General features: G+C 39.3%; 1 pseudogene; it reads right to left on the bottom strand.

Annotated features, from left to right (window-relative positions):
• Positions 1 to 10,109: 10,109 nt before the first annotated feature.
• Positions 10,110 to 10,209, bottom strand: LOC113284831 (annotated as a pseudogene).
• Between the last annotated feature and the right edge of the window lie 1,033 nt (positions 10,210 to 11,242).

The following is an 11,242-nucleotide window of genomic DNA, read 5'->3' on the forward strand; positions in this document are numbered from 1 at the left end:
TCCACAACGTCGCCTCTGATTGATCAGTTCCAACACTAGAATCTTGAGATATAGATAAATGAATTTTACACATTGTTACATCTTCGATTGTCGTAAAATTTGGACCTCGTGCTACTCTTGGTGCCATTGTAAGCGAATCCGTGAAAATTTTCCAACTGATTTGAAAGCAGAAACAATATTTCTTCTTATTGGTGTGGATAGTTTGAAGTATTTAGTCGTGGTAAAATGTCACAGGATCTCATGTGTATATATAGGTGTTTCTTCCGAAATTTTCAACGTTCCGAAATGTCTTCCAAACTTTCCAACGTTCCAAATTATCCAACGTTCCATTTTCTTCAACGTTCGAATTACCAACGGTATAAAAAAATTTCTAAATCAATTTTGTCTAAGTATTTTTTTTTTTAAACTCAAGCTTGGGGCGTTAACTATATAAACGCCTGGAGTGGGGCGTTAACTATATCAACGCCGGGATGGGGCGTTAACTATATAAACGCCTGGCGTGGGGCGTTAATTATATCAACGCCTGTCTGGGGCGTTAACTATATAAACGCCTGGAGTGGGGCGTTAATTATATGAACGCCTGTCTGGGGCGTTAACTATATAAACGCCTGGCGTTGGGCGTTAACTATATATACGCCTGGCGTGGGGCGTTAAGAATATCAACGCCTGGCTAGGGCGTTTGTATAATCTTCGTCTGAATGGGGCGTTAATTTTATGAACGCCCGACGTGGGGCGTAAACTTTAGCAACGTCCCAACGGGCGAACATTTTATCAACGCCTGAACCGGGCGTAACTTATATACACGCCTCTTTATGGGGCGGTGACTTTACGTACGTTTCACAACAGGCGTAGATTATACACACGCCCGATGCCAAACGGTGATTATACCTCCGCTCCACTATATATAGTTTTGGTCTTGGTCCCAGACCAAATATGGTCTGGAATTTGGTTTTGGTCCAGATTTTAGTCTTTACTCCGTCCCGTTGCGTCTCGTCCCTGGACCATAATTATAGGTTTGCTCGTCCACTGCAGTTGCTCTAATGGAACAAAGCATCGCCTCCCTTTCTTTCTCTAATGGAGCCGCCACACACACAGACAGAAAAAGAGAAATGAATGATTAGAGAAATGATTTTCTCTCAATTTTAGGTCCCCTGTAAAAGATAGAATGGATTCAGGCACCCAAATGCCTGATAAGGGATACAAGGAAACATACCCTTATCCTCTGTTGTGCTCCCGATAGTGCTTGCTTGCAATGAATTTCTTTGAATTCTTCCACCAACAACAGCCGTCTCTTACTTCTCAAATTTACTTCTTCTCTTCAATTTCTATACATCACTAAAGTTGTCGTGCTTTTCAGACAGAAATTCGCATCATTAAAACCGACATACTTTTCAGACAGAGATGAAGAAATAAAAGCAAATACTGAGAAATAATTCGCCTCCAACGGCAGTTGCACTTGAAACAACACTTTTGGCCTGTTTCTTCTCCTTTTATTCCAAATAACTCCAAAGTACCTAAACACTCAAAAGCAAACATAAGATACATAATTTACAAGAAAACTTAACAGAGAAAGCATAAACAATAGATAAATATCAAGGTGTTTTAGACACCTATCAAATTCCCCCACACTTAGACTTTGCTAGTCCTCGAGCAAATCAAATAAAATAATTCTAAAACATACATACAACTCCGTGTCGTCGAGGCTACGGTCACACTTATCACGTATAACAAGCCTTTGAACCCCTAGGTGTCCCTAGTGGACGAGTTATAGTCTCGCGAAGGTTTACAAGAGGCGTACCTACAAAACCTTTTACTCCAAATTCCAACTATCTGTGAATAGTTTTTGAACGAACCCAAAATGACTACAGGAGGAGGCACCTTGATGCAAATTCAATACATATATAAACAAAGCTCTACTCAGAAAGTTGAACAACCCACAATCCTCATAATCTAACTAACCACAATCACACATGAATAGATTATGAAGATGGATATAGAGGTAGATGTTTGCGATTGCTGACAAGTGATCGGTGTTTCCCATATCTGTCTGAAGGTCACCGCCAAGATGAACCTATGACCTAATGGATTGAGATACTGGTCTGAATTCTAATATCAGCTCAGCTGACATATACAAGGGAACCAGCAGTCGACAATCTTAATTTCTAGATCAACTCAACTGGCATATACAAGGGAACCATCAGTTGATTTTATTGATTGAACAATGATAAATTAGTTTCTTTTTCTTTTTTGATTTTTTTTTTTTAATTGACAACATGATTAGATCTTTTGGATCCAAGCGCATGCTTATTGTCAGCAGATTACATGGTAATTCCCATGGATCCTGCGTTCCACGCTTGCTTAGGCGACGGAGACAGGGATAACACACACATATTGCATCAAAGTGTCAATCTTTTTTTTTTCTTTTTTTTTTCCTTTTTGTATATACACTCCGGTTGGTCTAATTGTTCTGGTCTTTTTTTTTTTTAGTAACTCAATCACTCTATTTCATCCTAGCAGTAATAAAAATTCGATGTTAGTGACCCACCAAATCACTTATAGAAACAAAAAGATTGCAAAAATAAAAACAGAAGGTGATATGGTGACATTCCGAGATATGGTAACAATTCAAAGTAAAGTTCAAGGTGGGAAATTCCGCAAATGATATGCAAAACAAGAAAATAAAGATAAAATGCTTAAAAATAAAAAGATAAAGATAAAGATACAAAACTGGTGGGTTGCCTCCCACTTAGCACTTGGTTTAAAGTCGTCAGCCCGACTTTCATCTCCAATTACTCCTCCAGAGGGAGTGGATCACTCAGTGTGATCATATCCTGATTCTCCATCACAAATTGCTCATACTCATAGTATGGTTTCAAACGATGGTCGTTGACCTTGGAAACCAGCCCTGTTTTGGGACTAATAATTTCAACTGCACCATGCGCAAACACATTAGTAACAACAAATGGTCCAACCCATCTGGACCTAAGTTTACCCAGAAATAATTTAAGACGAGAATGGAACAAAAGTACTTTCTGCCCTACTTCAAAACTCTTTCGAGAAATCATTTTATCATGGAAAGTCTTGGTCTTTTCTTTATAAATGCGTGAATTTTCATATGCATCATTTCATATCTCTTCTAACTCATTAAGTTGAAGTTTCCTATGTTCACCAGCTGAATCTTCCATATTACATACCTTGATAGCCCAATAAGATTTGTGTTCAAGTTCAACCGGAAGATGGAAAGGTTTACCATAGACAAGCCTAAAAGGAGACATACCGATGGGTGTCTTGTAAGATGTCCTATAGCCCACAAAGCGTCATTGAGCCTATAAATCCAATCCTTCCTTGTAATGTTCATCGTCTTCTCTAGGATGGACTTAATCTCCCGGTTGGAAATTTCAGCTTGAGCACTCGTTTGTGGATGGTACGGTGTGCCAACTTTATGAGAAATATTATACTTCTTTAGAAGAGCGTGAAAGGATCTCTTGAAGTGCGACCCTCCATCACTAATCACCACTCGAGGTGTACCAATCTAGAAAAGATATGTTCCTTCACAAACTCACAAACAACTTGATAATTATTAGTAGGGGTGGATTTAGCTTCCACCCACTTAGAAACATAATCTACAACAAGAAGTATGTAAAATTTCCCATTGGAATCACAAAAGGCCCCATGAAATTGATACCCCAAACATCAAAAATCTCAACAACGAGAATTTGTGTTTGCGGCATTTGGTTTCTAGCACCTAGATTGCCTGTCCTTTGACACCTATCACAAGCCTTGCAAAATAAATAAGCATCCTTAAACAACGTAGGCCAATAAAAACCACTTTCGAATACCTTGAGGGATGTCCTCTTGGATCCGAAATGGCCACCACAAGCATATGAGTGACAAAAATTCAGAATTGATTGGAACTCGGATTCGAGTACGCACATACGGATCATTTGATCGGAGCAATGCTTCCACAAATAAGGTTCATCCAATATATATTGCTTGGCAATCTTCTTGAGCTTGTGTTTCTGAAATGTAGACATGGAACTAGGTACTTGTCCAGTCACCAAGAAGTTAACAATATCAGCGTACCATGGAGTTGTGCCAACAACCGCAAAGAGTTGCTCATTCGGGAAACTATCATGTAAAGGAATCGCTTCTGCGGACACAACCAATCTACTTAGATGATCCGCTACGGTATTCTCACTGCCCTTCTTGTCCTTGATTTGCAAGTTGAACTCTTGAAGAAGGAGTATCCACCTTATGAGCCTTGTCTTAGCATCCTTCTTTGTGAGCAAGTATCTAAGTGCAGCATGGTCGGAGAAAACAACCACCTTTGTACCCACCAAGTAAGATCTAAACTTCTCTAGTGCAAATACTATGGCCAAGAGCTCCTTTTCAGTAGTGGAGTATTTGATTTGTACTCCGTTGAGAGTTCTAAAAGCATAATAAATGGCATATGGAACTTTACCATCTCGATGTACCAACACGGCTCCAACGGCATAATCACTTGCATCGCACATCAACTCAAATGGCTTGCTCCAGTCCGGTGATTTGATGATTGGTGCGGTAGTCAAAAACTCTTTCAAGGTGTCAAAAGCTTCCTTGCATTCCTTATCACAATCAAAGGCCACATCTTTCTGCAAAAGTCTACACAGGGGCATTGCAATCTTGGAGAAATCCTTGATGAATATCCTATAAAAACCTGCATGACCAAGAAAAGAGCGAACATCCCTCACAGTTGTGGGTATTGTAAGTTTCGGATCAAGTATATCTTAGCCTTGTCCACTTCTAACCCCTTAGAGGATATAACATGGCCTAGTACAATCCCATGATTCACCATAAAGTGACACTTTCCCCAATTAAGCACAAGATTAGTTTCTACGCATCGTTTACGAATAAGTGCAAGGTTATCTAAGCACTTGTCAAAAGAATCATCATACACGCTAAAATCATCCATAAACACTTCTATGATGCTTTCCACATAATCTGAAAATATACTTACCATACAACGTTGAAAAGTGGATGGAGCATTGCACAAGACAAATGGCATACGTTTATATGCAAAAGTGCCAAAGGGATAAGTAAACGTCGTCTTTTCTTGATCTTCCGGAGCTATTACAATCTGGTTATAACCTGAAAAACCGTCAAGAAAGCAATAGTGAGAGTGCCCAGCCAACCTTTCAAGCATTTGATCAATGAATGGTAAGGGAAAATGATCCTTTCGAGTGGTAGAGTTGAGCTTTCGGTAGTCAATGCAAACTCTCCAACCGGTCCGGATTCTAGTTCGAACCAAGTCATTATCTTCATTTTTCACCACCGTGATTCCGGACTTCTTTGGAACGACTTGAACCGGGCTCACCCATTTGCTATCGGATATGGGATAGATAACCCCTACATCCAACAACTTCAGGATTTGTTTCTTGACTACTTCCATCATCGGAGGTTTCAAGTGACGTTGAGCTTCTCTTGTTGGTTTTTCCCCCTCCTCAAGTAGTATTCGGTTCACACATGTGGAAGGGATGATTCCTTTGATATCGGCAATGGTCCACCTAATGGCATACTTGTACTCTCTTCGCACTCGAACAAGTTTCTCCTCTTGTACCTTGGTAAGGTCTTTGGAAATGATCACCAGCAACTCTTCCTTATCACCTAAATATATGTACTTGAGGTGATCCGGAAGAGGTTTCAACTCAAGAATAGGTGCCTGCACAATCGATGGTAAAAGTTTCTCATTAGTAATCGGCAAGGAAACATAAGATGCATTATACTTTTGTGGAACTTCTTGTAATGAGTTAAGAGCTAAAATAGCCTCTTTAAGTTCATCACAAATAGACAATTCAGTTTCAAGGTCTATGTATTTTTCATAACCTAAACCTTCCACAATGGTGTTTTCTAAAGCATCATCACCATTCAATTCAAAAATCTGTTGAGCTAGAGAATCAATAATATCAATAAAAAAACATGAATGCGCATCACTAGGATATATCATAGCCTCAAAGATATTGAAACTTATGATCTCATCATCAAATTCCATAGTTAAGGCGCCTTTGAAAACATCTATCTTCGTTCTAGCGGTTCTCATGAATGGTCTACCCAACAATAAGGGAGTAGACAATGGTGAATCTCCATCCATCATGTCAAGAACATAGAAATCCGCCGGAAAAATGAGCTGATTAACCTGCACCAAAACATCTTCAATGACCCCTTTCGGGTAAGTATTAGATCTATCAGCAAGTTGTATAACAATATCGGTATTCTTAAGAGGACCAAGTTTCAAGGATTCATAAACTGAAGCGGGCATGACATTAATGGATGCTCCTAAATATAGCAAAGCACGTTCAAACCTGATTTTACCAATAGTACATGGTATGGTGAAACTACCGGGATCTTTCAACTTAGGTGGGAGTTTTTTTTTGAAGATATGCCGAAGCATTCTCCCCCACACTCATTACCTCATTACCGGTTAATTTGTGCTTGTTGCACAATTCCTTCAAGACCTTTGCATAACGAGGAACTTGTCTTATCGCCTCAATGAGTGGAATGTTCACCTCAATCTTCTTAAAGATCTCCCAAATCTCTTGGTACAATGTCTCCTTGTTCGACTTTGCAATCCTGCTAGGAAAAGGAGGAGGAGTAACATAAGTAGAAACACGAGTTTTAGAGATAGAATTTGTTACCAGGTCAGCCTTTTTAGGGGATGTTTCACCCTCTTCTTTCTCCAAATCATGTTCATTGGACACCAGTGATGATGTCGGTTTCTCTACTTGCTTCCCACTTCGTATCTCAATAGCATTGGCATTCTCCTTATGATTTAATGGTTGATGGACACATTTTTGTGTCCAATTTGTCTCGATTCTATATATTGATAGTGCTCATTTTTGTACTTATTATGGTGTTTTATGTGTGTGTAGGTATTTTTGTCCCATAAACATTTTTGGAAAAATCGGCTCGAAAAGTTACGCGGGGCACCTCGGAGGACAATTGCTAAGCGGACCCCAGGATTGGCTAAGGAGCACCCAGGATATGTATAGCCCAAACTTGTCTGAAGCACCCACTTTTGTCCATAACACCCAAGTCAGATGATAAAGGCACCCCTACTCTGGATTAGGGGCAACCATCTTCATTATTTGAATTCTGGTTTTTGGCGGGAAAGTTAACTATCATACATGAAGATTTAGGGTTGAGGTTTTAATCGCGTTTTGAGGAGATTCAATGGATGAAACTTATGGCAAGCATCTGTTAGAGCAAAACAGGGATACTAGGAGTGATTTCGTCGATTGAAAGTGGCTAGAAATCGAGTTAGAAGGAAACAGAGGTGTGAACTTTTCACGGGTATTTCAGGCGAGAGCTAGTGAATTTGTTGCCGGATTCAATGGATGTCGTGGATTGGATATGTCTTGCTAGGCCCAAACAGGGTTGGTAATCACTTCAGATTCGGCAAATCAGGGTTTAATTTGTGGGTCAAGCAAAACAGGGGAGTGAGTTTGCACGGGTCTCTGCATGATTTATTTTTGGAATTCCAGAGAGACTAAAGGCAAGATATTCTGTCCAAAGATACTTATCTATCTAAGGAAGAGTTTGGGATGGGTTGTACGGTTCAAAAACGTGTAAATAAGTCGGTAGAGAGATTATTGCCGTTACTTGCACGGAAAGGAAGAGAAGAATTTTAGTCGGGATTTTTAGGTTTCCGAGGGATATAAAAGGCGTTGTCGAGTTCCGGGGGGGATGAAAGTTTTGGAGAAGTTAGGGGAAGTTTAGAACACCACAGAGATCAACAGGAGGAGTTGCAGGAAATCGAGTTCTGCTGGTGTAGAAGGAAGAACACGAAGAACATTAGAGTCCTCAGGGCAGTCTTTTATTCTACAACAGACGACTTCTATCGTTTCCTGTAACAGTTTATTGCAACAGTTCTCTGTAACAGTCAGTTTGTAACGCCCATAAACCAACTGTCTGCTTAACTAGTTTTCTCTTGTTTTTCACCCTTTTGAGCTATGAAAACCTATTTTGAGTATGTGAATAATATGAGGAGCTAAACCCCTTAGCCGAGGCGATGGAGGGAGCCATTGTTCCATGAAAAGTGGTATATTTCTATTTTAATTAATTCTTGCAATTTCTTTTATGATTATTTGCATGGAACTAATATTGGAAAATTGATTTTTATTGAATGATTGTGATCCGTTTTGATGGAGCATGCTTAGTTTAAGACTTTTGATGTTTCATGCTTGATGTATACAATTGTTACTTCAAAAATCTACTAGAGGCAATATATTAGAATCACTTTAAACGCAAAGAATTGCATGAATATTGATCAGATTAAATCACTTAATTGGTCAATGGTGGAATCCTGAGTCTCGGTGCTTTTTATAATCTTGATAACAACTTCATCTTGAGTTTTTATTTTAATTTAAGTCTAAAACAAATCTTCACAAGTCTGAGTGAACGACAACTTTACTTCCACTTTCTACAACAACATAAAAACCACTTCAATTTTTGGCGCCGCCGACGCGGATTTGTGTTTAGGTTAGGGTTTTAGATTTATTTTAGGTTTTGTTTTTGTTTTTAGTTTTATTCTTCTTGTTCTATTTTACGTTTTTGGGTATTTGTCTATTTATTGAAGGTTTTGAATCAAAAAGAAATTGGAGACTAAAGACCTTGGGGATTGAAACAAGAGACAAAGCAAAAAGAACTGTAAAGAAGACAATTTTATTTTTGTTTAATTTTTAGGATTTTTTTTTATTTTTTCCTTTTTTAGAAAAAAAAACTGTATTAGGGTTTATTTTTAATTTTTGTAATTTTTCTTTTCTTTTTGGACACTTTGGACTTTAAACTTTGGGACATTATTGTAAACCCTACGGAAGGGTAGTTTAAATATAAACTGTGTGCAGAGAAGGACGGAGATTACGATATCGCCTCGGCCCCTCGGGTTCGTACATGACATAGTAGTCGTGGCCCGAGTCAACTACAACTGATTCATCCCCCGTCTGGAACGGGAGGTAAGATTCTAAACACCCGTGAATCTCCTGTCAGCGGGTTTACTGTATTCCTTCGGTTGCATATATGCTGAGAACTTGAAAACGGCTGCTTTAATCTCCTAGTAAAGGGCAAGGACTGGCCATACAAGATAAGGGTTCGGATTTCATCACCGTTCTCTTCTTGCCCGCCTTAGGAAAACGAAACCAAACGCGAACCTAAGCCTAAAATTTTGACTAGAACGAGACCTATAGGGTAACGAGCTTAATAGGAAAGTTGTTCGAAAAATATTGGTTACTCTTTTAAGCATACTTCGAAGTTCATGATGGTTTCTGTGAGTTGAATGCGTGACTGCGCCGCCTTGTAATACCGATGAGGCCTTGGGTAGCAAAGCTCCACCGAGCTTCCCTCGCTTCTATTCAACTTACTTTGACTCGAATTGATTCCATAGGGGTTTTCTCAGATTGTAACGAGTTCCTTTTCGAAAGAATAGAAGCTGGTCTAGAAACAATCTAAGTGGAGCCATCATGCTTTTTGTTTGCTAGAAATCAATAGGTTTGATTTGGTTGAGTCAGCCTTGTTTTGTGATTGCATAGAATTCCCCACCTTATTCTTTTGCATGCCTGAACGTAAAAGAGACGCCCTAGGTAGATTTGTTAAAGAGAAACCTAGTAGTTCTAAGCGTCTCGATTACCTCAATTTAGAAAGCCCGATTCTTGAAGATTCCGTTTTTGAACGTCCGTTTGAGGAGAAAATCCCTGATATTCCAATAGTGCCAGAAATGGCAACTTTGAAAGCTTTGTTGAACCCTACTAGGACTACTCGTCCCTCGTGTATCAGGTTATCTGAAACTGAAGCAAATTATGAACTTAAGCCTGGAACCTTACAGTTGCTCCCAATATTTTTAGGGAAAGAAAATGAAAACCCCTATTTCCATGTTAGGGACTTTGAGGAAATTTGTAGTACCCTAAAAATTAGAAACCTTGATGATGATGCTTTGAAACTCAGGTTATTCCCCTTTTCCTTGAAAGATAAAGCCAAATCGTGGCTATATAGTTTGGCTTCCGGATCAATTGAAACATATGAACAACTTACATCTGCCTTTTTGAACAAGTTTTTCCCTAGGCACAAAACATCGTCTATTAGGACGCAAATCTGCACATTTTCTCAACAGGAGGGAGAATCCTTGTATAGGTATTTGGAAAGGTTCAATGATCTATTAGCCCAATGTCCTCATCATGGTTTAGAAAAGGTTAGGTTAGTTCAGATCCTTTATGAGGGTTTAGATTATCCCACTACAACCACAGTAGAATCTATGTGTACAGGTGGGTTTGAAAACCAAACAGTTGATGATGCGATGACATATTTGCATGAAATCGCCGAAAAGACCCAACAATGGGAAAGTAATAGGGGACCCCAGAAAACAATTCTTCTAGGCAGAGGAAACATTAATAGGGTAGAAGGAAACTTTGAATCAGATGCCAAAATTGCTGCTATAGCGAAAAGGTTAGAAGCTTTAGAAGTGGGTCACACTAGTGGTAGATTAGAGCCTTTTTGGGAAGGCCAGAATAATGAAGAGCAAGCCAATGCTCTCATAATAACACTAGATTCGATAACCGTCAGAAGTTTGACCCATATTCAGAAACCTATAATCCTGGTTGGAGAAACCATCCGAACCTTTCGTGGTCTAAGGCCAGAGTCAAGGTCAGTTTAGTAATTCTAATGCTCCCCCAGGTTTTGGTTCAGATAAGAACTCTTCAGGTCAGTTTCAGAACTCTTTAGAGAATAGAATGACGAGCTTAGAGGAATCTCTTAGTATATTAAGAAAGAGCCAGGATATGTTAGCACAGAGCCAGGACATGTTAGTAAAGAGCCAAGTTAGTTTTCAACAGGAAACCAAGCAGAACTTTCAAACTAATGCTCAAACTCTTGCTAAGTTAGAACTTCAAGTCGGTCAAATAGCTAAGACCTTAAGTGAGAGAGATAACGGAAGGTTCCCTAGTCAGACTAATCCAAATCCTAGAGGAGTTCATGAAGTAGGTACAAAATCATCATCAGTTGAATGCTGTTAGAACCCTTAGGAGTAGAGTAGTAGACAATCAGGTAACCATGCCCGATAGTGAGCATACTGTAGTTCACCCCTCAGGACCAACCATAGCTGAGGAGACTGATAAAGTTTGATGATGTCAATTCGGTTCCTGAGAGGCCCTATTTTATGCCTAGAGCCCCATTTCCACAGCTATTAGTACCAACAAAGAGTGAATCCAACTTTAATGAC

The sequence above is a fragment of the Papaver somniferum genome, chromosome 5 (assembly GCF_003573695.1).
Source record: "Papaver somniferum cultivar HN1 chromosome 5, ASM357369v1, whole genome shotgun sequence".
Classification (NCBI taxonomy): domain Eukaryota; kingdom Viridiplantae; phylum Streptophyta; class Magnoliopsida; order Ranunculales; family Papaveraceae; genus Papaver; species Papaver somniferum.